Consider the following 22,898-nt stretch of genomic DNA (forward strand, 5'->3'; position numbering starts at 1 on the left):
TTCCACAAAGTACTCCCCTGTTACCTCTGTTCTGGGACCTCGGCTTGAAAACCTTACAAGACACTGCTAATTTGCGGCCACTGCTGTATTGGCGTAGGGTCTGGTCAACTGAGGAGCTTAAGCATTATGCTTTGGGCTTAAAATAAATAATGGAGAAAGACCTCTTCCATAGAATAGACTGGCTGAGGTCTATTAAACTATTACTTTACAGACTGGGATGGAGCAACCTATGGGATGATCCTCAAAATGCGGTCCTCCCTTCAAAAGAAATCATTAAAGCCAAGTACTGGGAATTTATAGCTATGGAATCCGTTTCAAAGGGGAGCATATCCCAGCTAACAGCTAGATACCTAGAGATTAAGGCTCACCCTAGACAGGAACTTTTTGGGGGCTTGATTGAAGCACCAACTGATCGCAAACTTTATTTCCAGTTTAGGATAGGTACCCTCCCTATCTGTTCATTTACATGTAAATGGTCTAAAGGGTCCCAGGACAAATGTCCTAAATGTAGGGACACGACTGAATCCCTGAGCCATTTTGTTTTTTTTTTGTCCTCTCTATGAGCTCCCACGTAAAAAATGGGTATTACCCGTCTGTCGGCTCTTAGGTACCCGAAGGCACGAGGAGGCACTAAGAATCTTGTGTTCAGATCCGAGCCCGATAATTGCAATGGCAATGGCAAAATACATAAAGTGGGCTTGGATATTACGGCTTAGACAGATAAATATTAAAGCGCTCAATGAATAGGCGCTCGAATGTAGTTATGTATTTACTCATTCTTTATTCATTGATTTATCTGCTTAAATTAAATTAAATTGAAATGTTTTTATTTAATTGGATGACTAGACACTAATGTTGTTTATTCAAATTGGTGAATAGCGTAGGTTTAAGTATAAAAATTGTGTGCCTATGATATTTTGTTTTAATTTATGTGTATGTAGATGGTTGATGTATGACACTTTCATGACTTAACTGTCGAATGAAGTTTTTCAAACTGAACCCCACTACAACAGATCCATTTATATAGAAAATAAATTACAATCAAAGTAATTAGTTAATTAATTAATTGGTTTCATTCATTAAATTGGAAAAGAAAAGGTAAGAATAAGAGTAAATTAGAACTCAAAAATAGGCTAAAGGTAACTAAATTGAATTTAAAATAAGGGTGTAATAAGGAGCATTCCCCTTATGTTATTTTTCACGATTTAGTGGCCCAGGTTGTGGTGGGTCTTGATACAGTCACATTTAACCATTTACTTTCTGCTCTTGTGGCTGCTTGTAAGACTCCCAAGGGTGTTTTGTTCAGCAAAGGATATTTCACAATATATTCCAATTAGTGGGTTTTAGGTATTCAGCATCATTTTGGTTTCTCTTTAATTTTACAACTATTGCATCACTTTTGCACACAAGACACTGGATAATGTTTGTATAAAATGTCTTGCAGACCACCCCTCAATACATTGAGCAGTACCTCGCGTGATTTTTTTTTCATGCAGACGATTACACAATACCAATAACATGAAAAGGTATCTCTTGTGACTTTTGTTTACGAGCGTGGTTTTACTACTGAATATCAGCCCCAAAAATATCGTGGAACAAGAACATCAATGGCAGAATATCGAGGGACAAAATATCGAAAAGTAAGTACATATAGGGAAGTATAGATTTACTATTTCTAACGCTACTTCTACGTATGTTGAAGTTGTATATATCGCCAAGATATATATGAGGAAGTAGGAACAGAAACTCTAGACTTACTTCCATATTGATATTGTATTTTAAATATTTTATCCATAATATTGTTTCCCATCAATAGTCTGGTGTCGATATTCAAGGGGCACACCTATAAAGGCGTATCACATATACAATTTACTCGGAGGCAACCACTCAAGCATAGTTCATATATGCACATAATTTTAGAAAGTATATATGCAATTTTGTCAACGCCTAGTTGTCAGGACTGGCAAGAGCAAGGATAGGACTGTCTACCCCTGAATGCGTGCCTAATCTTAAATATGCATCTTGTATTTTTACTATAAGGTTAGACTTCTATTAAAATCATTTAATCACATACGTGAGGCAGGAGCCAACATTTACTGGACTCAAAATACCAATAATAAAGATGTGTCTGAGGTTATGTGAAACCCTTTGTTTTCATGCCTGCAACATAGAGGGCATGTCGCCATTTTGTGTCAGTGAAACTAGCAACAGTTTGTGCCCTAGCCTGAAACATTGTTCATTTATGCATGTAAATCCTGACCACCCCTCAAGTACTGCATACTTTTTTGGCATTGCTCTATGTGAGTATTGAATCCTCATTAATTTTTTATTTTGTTTGGTACTTAGTAAGAAAAACGAATGTTGCATTGTTTGTTGTCCAAACCTAATAACTCCGGGCCTGATTTAGAGATTGGCGGATGGGTCACAAATATGGTGAATGTTTCTTCCACATAAATACAAGTGCATTATATGCTAAGGTACTTGTAATAATGCGTACATGATATATGTGGCATTTGTGACGGAGTCACCCATCTCCTGAATTGTAATTTAGGGTGTTAACAGCCATTACAACGTGGCTGTTGCCACACATGCAATTACAAGGCAAGAGTTTCCTATGCATTTTTTTTACTATGTATATGCTTTTACCAAGCATGCCTTTACAACAATTTTTATTGTAAAGGTATGTATGGTAAAAGTATACGTATTGTAAAAAAATATAGGCATAATCGTGGAAACAGCAGTGTTGTTAGGCGATCCACGTCATTAGAGGAAACAGAGAGACTCTTCCGCTTCCTCACAACAACGTGCACCACCACCCTCGAACGAGCTGCTCGAACCACGAGGAGCGAGGTAAGGGATATTGGGCCTGCTGTGGGAGGCTACTATTTTAGGGGTTTGGGGAGCAGGGGCAGATGCACTGGAGTAGGTTTTTAGGGTTTAGGGTAGGGAAAGGGCTGGGGCAGGGAGGTCATGCAGGGGTAGTGTTTTAGGGTTTAGGGTAGGGAAAGGGGTAGGGATATGGGCCAGGGGGAGTTGCATTGGCATAGGGTTTTAGGGTTTAGGGCAGGGGAAGGGTATTTTTTTTAGAGGGGTTGGAGGCCGGTGGTGGGGTGCACCGGGCACTGGGATTAGGGTTTAAGATAGGGGTCAGGGAAACCTTTATCATGCATATGCTTTCAGCAAACATGCTTGTGCAACAAATTTCGTTGTAAAGGCATGTGTGGTAAAGGCATATTCGTTGAAAAAAATATGCGTGGTAAAGGTTTGCGTTGCAATGGCATTGGCGTTATAACGCATGCTTTGTAAAGGCATGCGTTACAGCGGAATGCGAAGTAACGTCATACAACCAATTCAGGGCCTCAGTCTTTTAGTATTCAGTTTTAGATCATGCATTCAGTTTTTATGGTGCGTTTTCTCTGTCTTACATTTACAATCTGGCATGACTAAATGTTATATTGTGTTGAGATGTGTTGTGTTATGGTACATTGTAGTGATTTGTATAGTGCATATGCTACCAACCCTGCCAGAGTTTATGCACCTTCACGGTCGGTTCTTGAGGAGTCCCTCAGAAACCAGGATCTGAATTCTGATTGTTTGAGTTGCACAATCTGTTGGAAAATGAGCGTGGAAAATATGCTACTTTCATGTGAATCTTTGCTCATTTGTTTGTTGCAGTAAATACAATTGTTTGTTGTACATGGCTGGTGGCTTTCACCAATTTGATTACGTGCCGTATGTAAAATGTGTTGTATGCATTGCAAAGTTTGAAGTGAGGATCTGAGAAAACCGAGAATATACTATCTTGTTAGGATCAATAGAATCTTTTACACCAGACTAACGCCTGTTTTTTAATTAGTGAGTTACGTCAGTGGGTGGGATCAGACTGCAGGTAAATTAGCACCAGTCCTCTTAAGAGTATTTTGGTATATGCTGTTGACAATATTGTTGGAAAATGCCCCTTTTAGGTAGTTACTCCGATTTTTCCTGAATTTTACTATTCGATTTTAGACTCTGCACACTGGGGTATTGCTGTCCAGTACCCATTGAAAGTGCTGTGACCACTAAAACATGTAAAAGTTAGTTAATCCCTCAAAGAAATTGGGTTACTGGTTGACTGGGATGTGAGCCCTGGTCAAGTAGCAACCACAGTCCTATCAGGGTAAGGCGCAAGCAAGCCCCAAATTAACCTGTACTCACCCAAGGTAGCTTGACACACAGCAGTCAGGCTTAACTTAGAGACAATGTGTAAAATATTTCTGCACACACTTCAAACAGTAAAACAGTGAAAACACCACACTAGAAGAGGACACACCAGGTTAGAATAACAGAGCAAACGTTGATAAATAAAACACAACCCAAATGACAAAAATCCAATCAGTAGAACCAGAGCAATATTTTTTTTAAAGAAAAAACTGTAACATAGTGCCTAAAAGCATAAAGCACCAACTGCAGCTATCTGGTTGCACTGGACTGGGTCAGAGTCAAGAGTTCAGGCCAACAGCGATGAAGCGTGGAAGAGATACTGTCCCAGATTAGTCTAACTGAAGTTTTATCTTCTCAGGTTTTGTGGCAAGAGTCTTGTTTGACTTGGAGAGGATCCCGAGGAGTAAGGAGAGCATTGTGGGAGACAGTCAGCATGGTAGGAGGAGCTAGATGGGCATCAAATACGGGCAGGCTGGAGATTTGCGTTGGCATTTTTCTGCGGACTGTCAATGCTGCTGTGTGTAGAGATGAACTGGCGGCGGATCGTGCTGATTTTCAGTGTGAGGGGCATGGTCTTGGTGTGAACGGGCTTGTTCACTGTCGCACAAAGCACAAAAGCTTGATTTAAGAGCCTGCTGAACCATACCAAGGGTCCAGGTTCTGAGTGGCACAACTGGGGGTCAGGTACTCACCGAAGATGGGCCCAGGAGCTGTTAGGGAGCCTTTTATGTCCCTGTGGCTCAGAACAGGAGGCCAGCAGACTATCCCTTGAGTCCCTCTGAGGTAACTGGTTAAAAATGAAGTTACAGGTCCAATTCTTCCTCCTCAGACAAGAAGGGAGCTGGTAGCAGGTCAGCACAGCAGGGTAGTTGTTCTTTGTTGAGCAGCAGCCAAGCAGAGTGGCAGTCCTTCTTCCTAGAAGAGTATCAACAGCACCAGAAGTGAACTGAAGTTGTGGAGTCTGGGGTCCTTCTTTTATACACAGTTGGGCCTTTGAAGTGAGGAGAAGCTTCTAAATGTATACATTTGAAGTGCACAGATGCCCTCATTCCATGCCCTGGCTCCAATCTAACTACAGGGGTGATGCACTCCTTTGTTTGGAGAAAGGACACAGCCAATTCCGATGTAGTTGAGGCTGGGCCCAGCTCCACCCTCCCATCCTGTCAGTGATGGCCCATCCAGTCACACCTAAGCTTCCATTGTGTGTGCCTGTCTAGTAGGAACACGCAAAGCCCAACTGCCAACTACTTCCAATGTAGTGGTCTGACAAAATTGCCAGGGCTGCTTTGGGTTTCCAGTATGGTCCTGGTTACAACCAGTAATGCATAATGTCTGAGCTGTGTCTGTTGTGTGGCCAGTGTCCTCTCTATTGTGTCCTGTCTGATATCGTCGGCTGTTTCGTAGTGAAAGTTGTGTGCACACAGATATCCAACTTTCCTAATAGGAGGTACCAATGCCTCCATAGGAGAAGACACACCAAATGTGTTGTTGCATGTTTTGCTTGTTATCATGTGTGCTGTTGCAACCTCTTTGATACCCAACTACATGTAATATATGACTGTGTTCGATGTAATTTCAGAGTGCTCTCTAATATGTTGTGTTCAATGTTTGTATGTTGTTAGGAGGGGAGTGCTGTTGTGATAGAAAACTATGTTATATCTCAATTATGTTGGATGCTGTAAAGGTGTTCTGTCTAATGTTTCCTGTTGGCTGCAGTAGCTAGATGTTTAGATATTCTGCTTGCTAAAATCTATTGGATCTAGGGTTGTCCAGTAAGAAATTAACATATATGTGTATATGTAAGGTTAACCAATGCAGGAGGACAGCTAAGCACAGGTTGTGTTTTCAACAAAACAGTGCAATCACTGAAGGTATCATTAGGGTCAGACTGGGACACTAAATGGGCCCAGGCAGCAAAATAAAAGTGCCTCCAATTAGTGAATTAGATAGCTCAAAAAGTTGCCCTTGTTTGCAAACTGGGGCCGTTTTGTACTTGTACAGAGGAACTATATTGCTGTTTTGTAAGCTATGGTAGACCGCACTCAGTTGTGCTTGCCGGTGGCAATGTTTGTTGTAATATCAGGGAAATCAACAGTAAAATCCGGCCCAGCAGACCATAAAGCAGGCCCATAAACAGCTAAAAAATGGTCCACGCACTGGTCTCTCAGAGCAGCACATTGGGCACTGCCTGTTTGCCCCATTGGCCAGTCCTACCTCATACATGACAACATTTTATAAACAGGTAAATGGGGTATTATGAAAAATAAATCACAAGAATGGATTTTACCCATTGATTAGTAATGCTTAAGAGGCAATTTCAGGTGGAAGACAACTAAAATAAAGTGAGTTTGGGCTTTAAGAACCCTGGGTCTACCGCCCGAATCGGGTCTATTGGCATGTATGGACTCTGGCCATAATAATTCAGACGTAACATATGAAAAGGCAATTGTACTGCAATATGAGTGAAATTCAAATTCAGTAACAATTGGACCAGTAAAGCAGGTGGCATGAGCAGGAGCAATCTAGCTTTTTAAAGGCGAGAATAGTGCATTTCGTCCTACATTTATGCCGGATGAGTAAAATAGCAACTGTAAGAGCAAATGTGTTATCACTTTTGACAAAAATGGTTCATAGTTCAGTTGTAAGTGTTTTACACAAATGGTGAAAAGTGTAGGAAAAAATTAGAAACTAGTATACTTCGGGCCAGATGTACAAGTTTTTTTGAGGTTGCAAACGGACTGATGCAGACTCAGGCCGTTTACAACCGCAAAGAATGCATTTTTTAATGTACAAACCTTATTTGCGATTCTGTAACCTATTACTGAATAGCAAATTGGGTTTGCGATTCGGTATTAGGAAGGGGCCTGTTTAGGGCATCTTTTACTAAAACTGAATCGCAGTGATATGTGCGAATGTTTTGTAACTGAAATGAGGTTGCACAACATTCACATTTTAACACCTAAATCAAGTAGGTGGTAACCCATTCGCAAATGGGAAGGGATCCCCAAAGGAACCCTGCCCCTTTGTGAATGTTTGTAAAAACATTTTTTTAAGGGCAGCCACTGGTCCCAAGGATTACTACCTACTCGTAAAAAATTTTTCTAAAACGTTTCACTTTCTTTTTGAAATGCATACCATTATCCTTTGAGGAAAACTGGCTGAATTAAAAAAATATATATATTTCTTTATTTAAAAGTAATCAGAGACATGGTGGTCTGCTGACCGCAGCAGGCCACCATTCCTATGATTTTTGAGATTCACAATGAGTCGCAAATCAAGACCTGCCTCATGAATATTATTGAGGTAGGTCTATTTGCGACCCACTGGGAATCGCAGATAGTGTAAAGCAAACTTTCGTACATCGGTGTTTGCGATTACCAAATAGCGAATTGCAAACATTCGCTATTTAGTAATCACAGACCTTTCCCTACGTACACCTGGCCCTACCTACATGTTTTTAAAAAATTGGAATTGGAGATATGACTCATCAAACCTCACTCATAACAAAATCCAAAATTAATGAACTTATATTGAAAATATGTGGTGTAGGAATGCCCAAGCTCTACAGGTGATGCAGTCGACCTAGAAGGAAGTCTGATCTAAAAAAGGGAGGGATTCTGTATGGGGGAGGGGAAACAAGAAGAGAAAAGAATCACTCAGGTCCTAAATACAGCTAGAACTCTTAGGGAGAGGACCGTGGAGACACTGTCACTCTCAAGTCTAGCTGGGCTCCTCTGGAAATCATCTGCACGTAGCCCAGGTCCAACTATTTTAACCTGCTGGAAGGCATCTAGGTAGCATAAAATAATTGTGTATCAGATCCAACCAAAATATGCTGCACCACTTTCAGAACATTTTGTAAATTTATATTTTTTCACCATAAATGCTGCACGTATTTCTTTTGCATATTTCTTTACTGTGTAGTGTGCTTCTTATATCGTTTTTTAATGGAAGGATAATAATTAATTATAACCTTCAGTTCACTGAGTGTTTTAGTCAGCATGCCATTCTGTTAAATTAAATCACATTTAATTATGTATTGCAAAAGTGTGTAGAATATTAAGTGAAAAGAAAATTATTTTATACATACATCAATTAATCATTACATTGATTAATGTGTAATGCATAATGCATTTCCTGCTGTGGTCATGTAAAGGAAAGTTTAGGCTTAACAACCATCTCAGCTTGGTGTGTCATATTCACTGCAGTGGTAACATATGTGCCAGAGCCTCATGCTTGGCACAGTCATAATATAATTTTGGGGGGGTGAATCTTAACAGCTGTGCATTATTGTGTATTGGTGGGGTTTGTGTGGCACTCACAAGGCTGCTTGAGTCATAGCACTGTTTACACATCCATCTTTTACCTTTAGTACCTGTAAATAAAAGGAATAATTCTTGACTTTACCCTCATTTCAAGTATCTGAATCCCTTCTATAGACAGTGACTGTTATAAGGAACTATCTCAAGAAGAAATTGTGTCCAACCTGATAGTACTATCTTATCAGGATGGGGTGAGGTTGCCTATGATGAATCATGCCATTAACACATGGGTGAGGCTTCCCCAACCAGAAAACCTCTGGTTTGGTAAATAACTTGGACGTTGTGGTTCTGAATACTACAGCCTTTGCAGTGTTTGTGTAATAGTGTTGTGCTTTGTGTGGGTCATTAATCGTTCAACACTTTATTGACAAATCCACTTGTGTATGGTTGTATGTATGTGTACATACAAGTATATTCATCAGAATTTGAATGGATCAAGCCTAGATAGGAAATAAATTAGAATTACACATAAGGGAAAGTGTAGGGAACAATTCAAGCTGTTTTCAAACGGTGCAGAGTGGGAGCATAGGAGGAGCTCTCCGTAGTGTATGGACTTGTGGGGAGATAAAGCTTGAAGTTGACTTATCATTGAGGGGCTTAAGATCTCCTACAAGATATCTGTTTTTAGCTTCTTCCTGGATGGAAGAGTGCTCTCAAAGTAACCTTCTCTGCTGGTGTCATATATTCAGGTGTATTAATTCTCCACTGTTTAGATGGCGGCAGGATGTGGCTCAATTATAGTTTCAATAGGGCTGGCACAAAGTATGAAATCCCCCATCTAAAATGGAACACCAAATCCTAATTGGCAGCACCGAATATGAGGTAAGATAGAAATTTAGCATTGTGCTAGAACTTTGAACATATGATATATAATCTCAGTAAGAATTTGGGTTATTGGTTGAGGGTGGTGGAAGCCCCACTCAGAGAACAGCCACAGCCCTTGTCAGATTGACCCACAAAAGTCATTACATTAACCTGTGCTTAACTCTCTGGTAGCTTGGCACAAAAGCAGTCATGTTAAACTGAGCCAAAGTGCAAAGCATTGAAGTATTAAGGTAAAAACACAACACAAGAAAACTCCCAAACCACTTTAGTAGACTAGAGAAAACTTTAATAAATAAAATGTTACCAGAATGTCTAAAGTCCAATTAGTAGAAATGGAGATATAACATTTTAAAGTTTTTAGTGAAAATAGCACCTTAAAGAACAAAGCACCACTCGCGGTCATCTGGTTGCGCTAAGCCAGGAATAAAGTTACAAGTTCAGTTAGGCTGCAATGAAGCGTGATCCGCATACAGGGAATAGGTTAGACCCACTAGAGAAGTGTTTACTCAAGTCTGGCACTAAGACTTCAGTTCGCGTAGGAGAAGACAGCAACGGGCCCAACTTGCTGATTTTTCACTTTTTTCTTCTTCAAAGAGCACAAACTAATGCCAGTCAAGTCAACTGTCTGGGGTGACAGAAGGTAGGGCAGGCTGGGTCTCAGGTTCATCTGTGTGTGATGGAGGCAAAGTACTTTGAAGTGTAAGTGGGGGAGGGTATAGCTCTGTCCCAGGCATCCAGTGAGGAAGACTCTCTAACAGCTACACCCAGCTTCACTCAGGTCATATTGTTTACTGTCTGGGCTCAATTCCATTATATACTTGTGCCCTAAGGTAACTATAGCTCATGTCCCAGCCATGCACAGTTTTCTCATCAATAATTTTATTGCAAATGTTGCAGTGATATTATCAATGATGTCATAGAAGATGTCAGGACTCATGTAATATGTGGGATAGTTAGCAGTGCATGGCGAGGGCACCAGTTATAGTTACCTTAGGGAATGAGTTATAGTTTCTTCAGATAAGTATAACTATAACTGCTGAATTTCTATGGTTTATGGTCCCTGCAACCTTTGATTTTTTTTGTGAATTTCTAGAGTTTTTAGGTGCTGTCTTTAAGAGACATGTTGTGTTTAATCTGTGGGCTTCAGCCCACCCCAGGCTTCCCATTTGCTAACTCCACTGTCTGTTTCCTAGTCTTTGCCACCATTTGTCCCTGGCATGCATGGTCATGCCTCTTCTTGTGTTTAGCCCTACCCCAGAACATAAACAAGTGCTTGTAAACATCCACTGCTCCCATTTTAATGACCATTTTAGGACCTATTTTTTTATTTATTTCTCAGCACTCTAGACAGTGCTAATATTTTTTCCAGCTCTGCCTCCTCCCACCCGCCCCCATGCACCATCCACAGATCACGCCTCCTGTCACTGCTTTTCCCTTTGTTGCTGCTTTCCATTTCCCCCACCTCCTCCCTCCCATCTCTGCTTGCTCCCTTGCACCCACAGTGGTTGCCCCATACACAAATCACACCCTCCTCGATCCTGTCACTGCTTTAAACCTCCATTATAGTCTGTTTCGTTCTAGTGAGTGGTGGTGTTCTGCCTTTTAATGTCCTGTTAGTGTATAGCTGACATGCTGATTGGAGCATGTGTGCACGATTGCTATCACTTGGCATACATGTAGTTTCTGTTTATTCTCCTTGTGTGTGGGTAATAGGTGTGTGTTTGTGTCTACACCATATGTGGTATTTCAGCAATGATGTTTATAGTTGGAAAGTAAGATCTCAAGTGAGTCAAGTATGCGTTATCACATGGCATTTCAGAGCTTCTGAAATACTGGTGTCTCCTGTGCAAAATGATTAAACTGTTCGTGTCTTATCTTGTTGCTTCTTATTAATATGTTGGGACTCTAGTTCTTTTAATTTTTCCTGCCTGGACACTATCTAACTTTTTCCGCTTTCATTGGTGAAGTGTTTAAGTGCACCATTGTTGCTCAACTTGAATTGTCTTCAAAGGAGCCAGGCTTAGTCTTGATGTCATCAAGGTCTGCCTGCCCTTCAGTGTCCATGGCAAAAATAGTCCTTTTAATGTTGTTGCCGATGCAATGTATTTTTTCTTATTCACTACTGTAAAACAGCCTAACACTGTGATTCTTTCTATTTGTTTGTGTTGTTTTATGTAGCACCAACACCACCCAAAGGTAGGGGAGCACTTTGCATTAGCACCCGTTACCTTTTTTTGTGCATTTTTATATAGCGTCAACACCACCTAAAGGTATTGGAGCATTGTGCATTAGCATCAGTTACTTTTTTTGTGTGCAATTTTATATAGCAACAACACCACTCGAAGGTATTAGAGTGCTTTACATTAGCACCGGTTACTTTACTCAAGGAGACATTAATTTTTGTAGGCACGGCGAGATTGAGTGATTTGCTCAAAATCAAGAAACTTAAGCCGATGCTGAAACAGCTCTCTTCCGAACTCCCCCTTGTCAAGCTTCTTCGCAATGGCGAGATCTATCGGAGCTAGTTTTAACCGGCGACCTTGTGTTTCAGTTTGCAATTCTACTTCTAATGCCAAGTGGCATTTCCTTTACCCAGGGCCCACTTGTTGCCCTGGGTACATTTGGGACCAGTGAAGAGAGCGAGCAAGACATAAAAATCGTCAGATTTTTATTTCCCCACTATGTTTTTTCTTGGGACTTGAGCTGAGTTCCAAGTCCCAAGATTACTGCCAGCAGTTCCTGGTTGAAGTGTTGGCAGCCAATCAGATCTCACCATGAGATCTGTGCTTAGGCTCAGCCCAGATATTTATATTTCTTTTTAATTTAATACCTCCAAAACTACTGAACGAATTTACCCGAAAATACATAAAAGGCTCCTTGTGGACCAAGAGCCGCTTTCTGCATAATTTGGGGTAATTCTGTCAAGCGCTTCAGGCTTTAGTCATGCCTAAAATCCCTACAGTAAATTGAATAGGGAAAACAGGTTTTGGGACCCCCTTGTTTCCCCGTTTGACGAACCACCATGAAACGTTCCATAAATTTGGTGAAAATTTGTCAAACAGCGCCAATGTTATTAGCAAAACCAAAAACATTTTCTTTCTATGAAAACTAGGCCCTAACTATAACTACCAGTAGGTACTAAGTATATTACCTACTGATGGTCGTCAGTAGGTACTAATAGTTAGGGCCTAGTTTCCAATGGAAAAGCGTTTATTGTTTTGCCAATAACTTTGGAGCTGTTTGACGAAATCATAAAGACATTTTCAAAACGAGTTTGACACTCACTTCAGGTGCTGTCTTGAACATTTTGGGTGATTCATTAAGCGGGGGCCGAGAAAAGGTGGGGGGGTCCAAAATGGAGTTTTCCCTTGTTAATTCCCATAGGAACTTTGGACACAGCTACAGCCCGAACTTATGAACGGAATCACACCAAATTTGTCAGAAAGATAGCTGTTAGTTTGGAGAAGTGCCTTTTTCTTATTTGGTGTAAATCCATTCAGTAGTTGCCGAATTATTGAAAGAAATTACATTTGTATATAAAGGGACGTGGATCCTCCGAGGATCTGACAGTCCCGGTGCTCAAATTTAATTGGCTGCCAACACTTCAAACCAGGGAGTGTTATCAACCATCTTGAGACTCTTCTTTTTGAAAAAGAAAATTTCATGGGGCCGCGCTGGAGCTGCGGCTCCTGCTGAAAATAAAAAAAAGAAGCAAGGGCTTCCGCACTTTTCTATTGTTTAGCTAGGTCCTGGGGGCATTCATCCATAAATGAGGAAAACAAATGGGGGTTCTTGTGGACACCCCCATGCCCCAGGGACTGCCACATCCCCAGGGCCATTGCTAAATAAATTTGGGGGCCTTGTGAACCACCTGTACCCCAGGGACCACCACCTCCCCTGGGTCAAATTAAATTTTTTTTAAATGGAAGTGGGGCTGTGTGGTCCCCCTCCCGGGTCGCTCTCAAAGCTGGGGACCGTCACTTTCCTGGGGCAGGCCCTACTACAACAAAGGAGGGGGCTGCTTGGCCCCCATACTGGAGCCATAGATGACACTGGGGACCGCCACCCTCCAGGGACACAGCTGTGAAAGCAATGAAAACGCTTCCGCTTGCTGGAAGCGGTGCATCCTTCTGTTTCCTTTCCTGCTGTCACCTGAGCAGGGAAGCAGACAAATTGTTTTCAGGCACAGGGTGCATGTTTAGCAGCTCCCTGTGTCTGAAGTGAAATTGGCTGTTCGTCACTACCAGGACATGCAAAACATACAAGTACATATCCTACCTTTTATTACATGGAACCCTGCCCTTAGGGTTACGTTGCTTAGGGCCTACCATATGGGTGACATATATTTAATAAAAGAGGAGTTTAAATCTTGGCAAGTAGTTTTAAATGCCACGTGGCAGTACACTCCACACACAGGTACTGTAGTTACAGGCCTGAGACAGGTTTGAAAGGCTACTTCTGTGGGTGGCACAATCAGTGCTGCTGCCCAATAGTTGCATTTGAAGTACAGGCTTTAGCGCTGATGGCGCCTACTGCCACTATTTTCTTTTGTAGCGCCCCCTCCCCATGGCCTCTTCCTTGGATTACCTCACTACCACCCAGCAAAAGTGCCCCTCATCTCTTCATAGCCCCTCTCTCACATACATTTAATGAGTTTTTAAGTGCTGGTAAAGGCTGGCTTTACCAATCCACTCACCAATCCATGGTTGTATGATGTTACAACGCATTCCATTTTAATGCATGCCGTTACCACGCATGCGGTACAACGCGAATGCCTTTCCCACGCATAACCTTTACAATGAATATTCCTTTACCACGCAACGATTTTCGTTGTAAATTCATGCATGGTAAGGGCATACTCTTGGTAAAGGTTATTCCCCCACCCCTAAACCCTTCTTACAAATACCCCTCCCCTGCCCTTAACCCTAAAATCGGACCCCTGCTTTTTTTCCCTAAAATCTAATATTCCCCTTACCTCTCCATGTTGTCTCTTCTCAATCTACTTCCCTGTTGACGTCGCACGTCGTTAAGAGGAAACGGAAGTGTCTTTCCATTTCCTCTAACGACGCTGATTGCCTCCCAATTGCCTCCACATAGAAACTTCCACAGGTGCATTTTTTGGGGGGGCGGGAACCCCCCCAAGCCCCCTGTTTTTTTCACGCTTTTTGGGGGGGGGGACCCCCCAAGCCCCCTTTTTTATTTTTAGCCTCTAACACACATGCCTTTACTATGTATCTCGTAGTAAAGGTATGCGTGGTAAAGGCTATTTGTTGTAACCACGCATGCGTTGTAATGCATGCGTGGTTAATTTATGCGTGGAAACGGCCGCGTTGTAGTGGCCGTTTCCCGCGATCCATATAAAATACAGATCTGTTCTTTCCAACTGGCAAATTAACCCTTTCTGCTACTTCATGGCATGTCAAAACTGTCACTAGACAAATCTCTGATCTCTCGCTCTAGCAGGAACAAAAGTGATCAAGACATGTCTGTTGCTGCCTGAAAGCTGGACGCACAAGAAACACTGCAGCGTGTACTATTAAATTGTACATTATTGCTAAACACAGGTCAATGCCGAACCCCCTCCAGGGCAGTGCCTATTGCAGCCACACCGGTCACGCAACCCTAGAGCCGGACCTGGGGACATGGTATACCAATTTACAAGGGACTTACCAGTACAATAAATATGCCAATCAGGTGTACCCCAATGTCCTTATATTTAGGGGAGAAGCACATGCACTTTAGCACTAGTTAGCAGTGGTAAAGTGCTTTGAGTCGTAAGGCCAACAAAAAGAATCAGCAAAAAATGGAGGCAAAAGGCAAAACGTCCAGGGGAAGACTACTTTAAGGATGCCAGGTCTCACAACCGCCTACTTTAACAATACCTCTAAACGCCACAAGCATATGAAATGGGCAAAACCCATAGATAATTGCCCTTCACTCTTTCAGCCTTCTTGCATCGATATGTCTTCTCACTCTTCACCCTGTTCATCCGTTCATCTATCTGTCCCTTCTCATTTCCATCTATAGACCTATCCATTCAACCACCCTTCCTTTCGCACTTTCACATGCACATCTATCCTTTCACCCATTCACCCATCAATATATTCATGTATCCATCGATCTATCGTCTCAATCTTCCACATCTGTCCATTATTCATTCATTCTTGCATCCAATCCTACCTAGACTAGTGGTCTTATTCTTCCAGCCATGCTTTCTCCCTTCCATCTGTCCCTCTTTTTCACCTTTCCATCCATTCATTCTTTCACCCTTTTGCCCTACCTTTCACCTTTTCTTCTTTATTTACTTTCACTTTTTCTTCATTCCTTTCACCTTTCCTTTACGCCTTTCCTCTTCCTATCTACCCATCTAGTGTCTCTCATCCTTACTTGTTCCTCTTTCTATCTCATGCTCACTTTTTCTGTTTGCCTCACTCGGTGAGTCCCTCTTTTCATTATTTTATTCATCTTTATGTTTCCTTTTCTGTGCATGTCAGCCCAACTCCGACACCCGCTGCAATGGTATTCCCTAAAAGTAGTGAGCATTTAATTTGTGGACCTACTAATACAGGAGTCCCATAGAGTAATAATTAACGTTTTAATAGATCCAAGTTCACCTGACCATCAGGCCTACTGGCATCCCACACTTAAGCTGCTGAAGTGTGGATTCCTTACACCACTGCTTGCTCCCATAGCCTCATCACATTGAGGCCAGATCCCAATTGTTTCACAATCACCTAATCAATTCATTGAAGGCTAAGTCTCCTACAAAACCAATAATTTTTAAACAGTCTGCTAACTGTCATGGCCATCTGGCCTAACTCTCGTTTCAAGGCTAAGAGAAACTACCAGACAGCAAAGGAGGGTGAATTAGAGAGGCTTAGCTCATCTTTGTCTGTGAAAGCCTTGTCAAGTCGTGACAGGAGCTCAGAATAGTGTGTTGGTCATTTATTTTTCTTTGTTCTCTCTCTGTCTCTCTCTCTCTCTCTCTCTCTCTCTCTATCTCTATCTCTCTCTCGTCTCATGTGTATTCTAGCACGTTGAACCGATTGGTACAATTGAAGTTAACAAATATTGACTGAACCAAGGCATGGTGTCCAAGGACATGGTGTCCTTGGTGATGTGGAGCCATCTGGTAATTCCAAAGGGTTAACAACAACCCTACAGCTGTATGCGTAGTGTGCCAATGTTAAAAATGTGAATATATTTGGAATTCGATTGCCAGATTTAGGAAGTTTCCCAAAATGGACTCTCCAGAACGTAGACTACAAGATGACCCTTTAAGCAGGCCACATAAAACTATCTGTAAATCTTGAATAAAGGTGGAATTATATCGAAAATCAAAAGCCCTCTGGCATCGTGGCTGACTCCTATTGCAAGTTGACGTTGAAGAAAATGTTCAGATGTGCATTGTTCGTGTTGAATTCATGAATTTAGACGGTGCCTGAAAAAAAGAAACTTCACGCTTTAATTTCAACGTGTTTCATTTGATAGAGAACTGCATTTACTCCCAGCATTTTCACCAGGCTTGAAAAAAGAATGTGTCAGAGTCCCAGATATCCGGAATACTGTAAAAAGCAATTGAGCGTTCTGCTACATTTGAAGACAATCTTTTACAGAAAGCCCCACTCTGGACGCAGAGAAGAAACTGCATGCCCAGGCATGTAATCAATCACTGTAACTGGCAACATAATGGGCATTTAACTGCTTCCGCACTCTGCTGCCGGCTAGAGCAGAGAGGGACAAATAACATATCACGCAGGATGCATTTGTCTATCCCTCCTTGCAGTCTCCATTGAAATGGGAGCAGCTTGAACAAGCAATGCAGGGGCTACACTCATAAATAGAAGGTAAGTGATAGCCAGGCAAGCAAAGAGTGTAGGAGTTGGGATTCCAAGAGAAGAGTGACAACAGACTTCAGAACCCTGACCTCTACTGCACCTGCCTACATTCACTGGACACCATAAACATCCACTCAAGGGAACCAAAATCTATGTACTGTTCCATAAATAGCACCAAACCAGTCCACAAAGCATCACTGAACACTGCAAACTATGACTCATTTCATGTCTTGATATCCTTTTTTATGGGCCAAATGTATAGAACCATTTTGTGGTTGCAGACCCTGTGCTTTGCAAAATGACTTTTTAGTGTGTACTAAACCCACTTAACGAGTCAGAAAACAATATCGGATTTGCAAAATAGTTTTCTGGCTCAAATCAGATCACAATTAAGAAGGTAGGGGCATCTACTCCCAAGTGAGAGTCAGGATGGTTTGTATCAATGGTTTGCAACCATAATTGCATTCAGAAACCCTTGAAAAGTAAATGACTCCCCAAAAGACTGGCAACAGATTTACGAAGAGGAAGAGGTGCCTATAGGAGAGACATTTTCTTTTGGGAATTATGCTTGGAGACCTTGGGGGTAGCAGGCAGTGATGTCCCGATGTGTTCCTAGATGCATTTGTTAAAGCAGCTCCAGTTTCTTTAAGCAAGAGATGATTAAGATAAAAAGTTACCCTTTTGGGAAAGGAAATAGGGGGATGGTGGTCTGCTATTTCTTTCAGACAACCTATACCTCATATATATGTGTGGCCAATCACAGGGGTGGAAACTAGCACCCTGCTTAATCAATATTGATTAGGTAGATTTTTTGCGACACTCAACATCTAAAGATAGTGTGATAAGTATAAAGTTGGTGGGCAATCATGGACCACTTTTTGAAAACAGTGTTTTGGTACATTTGGCCCACTATCCTCGCCGACCTATCCATGCTATCAAATCCGTTCTAGCCCCAAACAAATCCTCCTGCACACAATTTACCCTCTTTGTCTTATAATTTGGTTTCTAATTCTCTTCTGAGATCTCAATCATCAGCACTACTCTCACTGCACTTTAGTCATCCCCACTCCCTTTGCATCAAACCAGTGCTTTTCTCCGGTTTCTCGAAAATAGTCATTGTTCAGCAAATTCCCCAGTCAAATTATTACCCATACGCAAAACTGACAAAATCTCTTCTGCACCATCTAACCCCATCATCCCCTAAACACCTGTTTCATGTCCTGTCTTTCCTGTCTTCCCTTTTACCTGATCTCTTAACTTTGTGTTGACTTCTCCCCCAAAAGCTTTAAAATATCTACTCAGTCGGTACCAAAAATAAATACAATGTGGACCTACCTGTCCCAACTATCATCCCTGTTACAAACTTTCCTTTTTCAACATAATCCTGCATCATCCTGTGTTCATCAATCTTACCATATTTCTTACCTTTCACAGTTTACTAAATCTTCTTTAGAGTTCCCCACTATACTGAATTTGCTCTCTCTCTCATGCCGCTAAATTCATAACCTAGGCCCACTATAACCACCTCTTATTTCTCCTTAAAGTCTTTCACCCCTCAGCAGTGTGATTCAGTAAACCTCTTGTATTACTCTACTACCTAACCTCTTCCCACAAAGTGTCCCAGACAAAACACTTAAATTATTTACTTCCTATCTTTTTGATGATTCTGTTTCGCGTCTCTGATTTGCTTCCTTCTTCTTATCAACCTCCTATTTGTTGACATCCAACAAGTTTCTGTCTTAGGTCAGCCTGTCCACTTCCTAAATCTCATGTCCTTAAGTGGTATTATCCTTTCTTCTGGATTAGTTTCTCATCTTTCTGCAGATGATGCCCAATCTTTTCTTCTCCAGCTTTCTTCTTAACATTGTATCAAGAGAATCTGACCTTCTCACACACATGCATCACCAGATGGCGCCCTGCTCCATCATGCTGATCTCACCTACCATGAAAATGTTATATTTCCCTCTCAGCGCAGCTTCTACATCTCTCCCAAACCCTATACTTTTTACTGCAGATGTCATTAGCCAATATCAGCCAGAAAACTTAGTGTATGCTTCAGTGCACCATGTGCACTAAATCCTTCATAACTGCCAAAGCTGCCAAGCACTAGTTAGTAAACCTTCAAACGTTCACCCCTAAGATTTCCTTGCACACAGACTAATCACCTACCTCAGGCCTAGTGATATTGCATCGTTTCATGTTGTTTGTGGCAAACCAAAAATTGTGCATGCACAGAAACAACCCAAATGATCAGATCACTACTGGCTGCTGCTTGCTGCACTTGTGTTGCTTTTATGCTAAAATATCTCATCAAATCGCAGTTTTGCATATTTTCTTATAACTACGCAGAAGCAAGCTGAATGAAACTCTCACACCCCTAGTAGTTAGCCAACCAAACTATGCAGCAGCTTACCCACCTTCACTCAATGAGCACAGTCCTAGTATTTGCCAAATTAATTATATAATCTCCCCAAAAACACTAGGTTGCTTGGCAAAAATAGGAACCCATCCCCAAAGCTAGGAATTGTGTATCCCTACAGACGTATCTGAAATAATTTCTAAAGATATGCCTCCTTGGAACCTGCACTTAGTAAAACAAAACCTGGTAAATTCTAAATCCATCAATGTGTTCCCCAGGTTCTGTTCTGAAGCTTACATGAACATCACTACTAAATCTCATTACGGGCTCTGTCCCCTCATTTTCCACCATTCTAAGCCTACCTTCTCATTCAAAAAGAAAATATTTATTAGACTCAAATTCCTCCTTCATCTGACATGCATCTTCCCTTTTCCTCTTCTACACTTCCTGCTGTGAATAAATAAGTGACACAACTTGTATGCACAGTTTTGTTTGTTCACTCATTGATCAGACACGCACTCTTCTCTATGTCAAACACCAAATTTTCTTTGGCGTCATACCATATTTTTGTTGCCATCTTACATCATTTCTCATTAAAAAAAATGTGCTGCTATTTCCACGAATAAATAAGATCAATCAATTTGACAAAACAAACCTAAGAGCCTCAGGCTAGTGTAAGAAGTAAAACATCAACTGCGTCAAACCCTCATATCTTCAGCTGTGAGTAGACCTAAGAAGCTCCTCGGGTCAGGTAGACTTGCTTCAGTCCGCTACCCACACCACAATGATTCACTTGACTGAGAGTTGTCAATATTTGCAGAATTCTCTGTTGACAGAATTCATAAAATAAGACCTGAGATGTCCTGGCTGAGATGAGAAAATTGGTCTATACTGCCAACAACACAGCTGCTACAAAGTGGAAGAACCTTTCCATATTTTCTTTGAAAGACCACCAGAAAACAGCCTCCTCCAGCAGAGAATGTAGTTTGACCTGTGGCTTATTGTGGGAGCTCTGTTTAAATCAGCTTTTCAAATGCCTAAGGCAGTGCTGGAAGACAATCAAAGCGCAACTATCAATGGTGCAGTGGCACCAGCCCCAGAGGTACGAGGGGCCCTCTGGCCCCCTATTATGGCTGTATTTCTCTACTAAACCGTGGCTAATGGGGAGCATTTCCCTGGTTTGCATGAGGGCCTATGACATCCTTCCTATACCATTGCAGACATTTTCACGCATGAGCATTGTTGGTCACGCTTTGCATTGGTTCAGTTCTATTGTTGTGGCACTCCATGTGAGGGGTTAAAATAGAGGACTCCGTTTTTCAAGGAGTAGCAGTAGCAGTGCTCTTTGAGGTTCCTCAAAGATCAGTCCTCTTCTCTACATGTTCATCTTATACATAAATACCCTTGATGGTTTAACAACAGCATAATGAAGGAGGCTCAATTCCACCTAGAAACAACTGGGTGCATGCAATTGGGGCATCCTTCACCATCCCTTTTTGCACTGGAACGGGTGTCAAGGAAAGAAAATTGCAGCGTTCTCCTCAAAGGCCTTCTGAATAATTTGCCCATACTTGCTAAAAATAGCAAAATCCTGCAGCAGACGATGGGTCTCTGGCACGGGTTGTGTCGTCCACAACTCTCTTGTGCGGATCACCCTGCAGTGGCTTACCTGGCCTACAGGGTACTACACACGAGGGTCATCGTGAATTGTGAAGTTAAAGGAGATGTGGTATGAAGGAATGCAGTGCAGACAGATCAAAAGCATTTACACACCAAGTTGTGTTTTTATGTCTGCGCTGCCATCGGACACTCAAGACACTGTGGTTTATGGCTTTGCTTCTCTCCATTAGGCAGGAGTATGTTTGGTGTGATGACTTATTTGTGAGTGGGGTGTGTGGCACGCATGGAGTCATTAGATGCCAATTAAATTCTCTCTCCGTATTTAAGTGGGTGTCTCCTCCTCTCTATGTCCAGCCATATGAACCACACTGATGACATTGTCTGGAAAGCGGGTGTGTTGCGGACAGCAGAGGCATTTTGATATATGTCAGGATGAAATGGGTAGCAAAAAGGCAGAAGAGATGTTTTCCCTCATTTGCACATAATTGGAAGATGTAATAGGCAAGGTTTGCAGCCAAGGGGCTGGAGTTAAAAATATGTCTACCAAAATATTTTTGCACTCCTAGTGGACCCTGGGCAGGAATAGGCCTCGGGATTTCATCAGCGAGTGTTACCTGATGTTGTGAGATATTTTACAAGGTATACCAGCCCAAAGCAGCTTTTAACACAACAGCTGGGTGAAATAGCAACCAACTCCCTTCTGTGTGATTCAGGTAACTGGCACCTTACTTCAGGATTCTAAATATACATTCTATGGATGCATTTGCGGGTATGTTGTGGTCATGTGGTGGGCTAGACCGTCACTTGTTGAGTGACTATCTGCATTAGTAGTGAATGGATAGGGTGGACACCAAGTTTTGTGCTAAAGCAACTTTGATGTGCCATTGAACGCTCTTAGTGTGTTGTCATGCCGTTGCACAAATGCCCCGAAACGCATTTGTTATGACACTCACCAAGTATCTACATTTCAGCGTAGTTCTCCAAAAGGTAGATGTTCAGCACTGGCAGACCCCTTTGAAGATGTACACGTACTGTGTTGCACACGTACTGCGTTGCACGACGGAAATAGGACTACACATGCATGGTGTGTCCTCTTGCATTGTAGATAATTTGTGCGTTGATTAAGGGCACTTTTGTTGATTGCCGAATAGCTGTCAAGTCCTTCAAAATCCATGCAGACAATACACATATTGAATGTGTCACTGCACACAACAGGTGTGTCACAGATTACTTTTCCTACGTTGACAACCAGCATGATGAAGTCCTGTTGAACATGGGTCTTGATACCGCGCAACAACTGGCATGAACATCAAGACGGGCGAGCATGAGAGATGCCTACTTTCAGGCAAATGGTCTTTTGAAGGAAACTAGTGGGTGCCAAATGTAGGGCAGCAAATACCCTGGGCATGGGCAATGATCTCATGACCACAATGTGCGGCATGTGTTACCTCTTCTTAGTCTGCCATGCTGAAGAGCATGACCCTCAGCCAGAACACACTCCATCTTTTTTTCCCAGGCATTTCAAAGAGGTCTGGTCCTCTTGGTCCTCTTGACTTTGCTTGCAAAGCTCCTACAATGGTTTATAATGTTTTATACATTTTTTTAATTGAATTGGATAGGTGTGAGGCCTGATAGGCATGAAATCAGGTCAGTAACTATCTTAGCTTCCCTGCATGAGCATGCATGCCAAGATCTTACTTCCAAGCTACCAGTTTCTTGCAATCTAAGTTA

The 22,898-nt window shown here is 41.9% G+C and overlaps 1 protein-coding gene across 9 annotated transcripts in view; it reads left to right on the forward strand.

Moving 5' to 3' along the window:
- The window catches only part of LOC146798382 (leucine-rich repeat and fibronectin type III domain-containing protein 1-like protein), a 2,623,090-nt gene that overhangs the window by 2,110,165 nt on the left and 490,027 nt on the right, over window positions 1–22,898 (forward strand). Inside the window, exon 7 of one of the 9 annotated variants that reach the window (XM_085625646.1) lies at window positions 1,497–1,640. The exons of the other annotated variants lie outside the window; for them this stretch is intronic. The gene's annotated coding sequence lies outside the window, so the exon portion shown is untranslated. The remainder of the gene's footprint in view (window positions 1–1,496; window positions 1,641–22,898) is intronic. 9 annotated transcript variants of the gene reach the window in all.

This window comes from Triturus cristatus, chromosome 9, assembly GCF_964204655.1.
Source record: "Triturus cristatus chromosome 9, aTriCri1.1, whole genome shotgun sequence".
NCBI classification, from domain to species: Eukaryota; Metazoa; Chordata; class Amphibia; order Caudata; family Salamandridae; genus Triturus; species Triturus cristatus.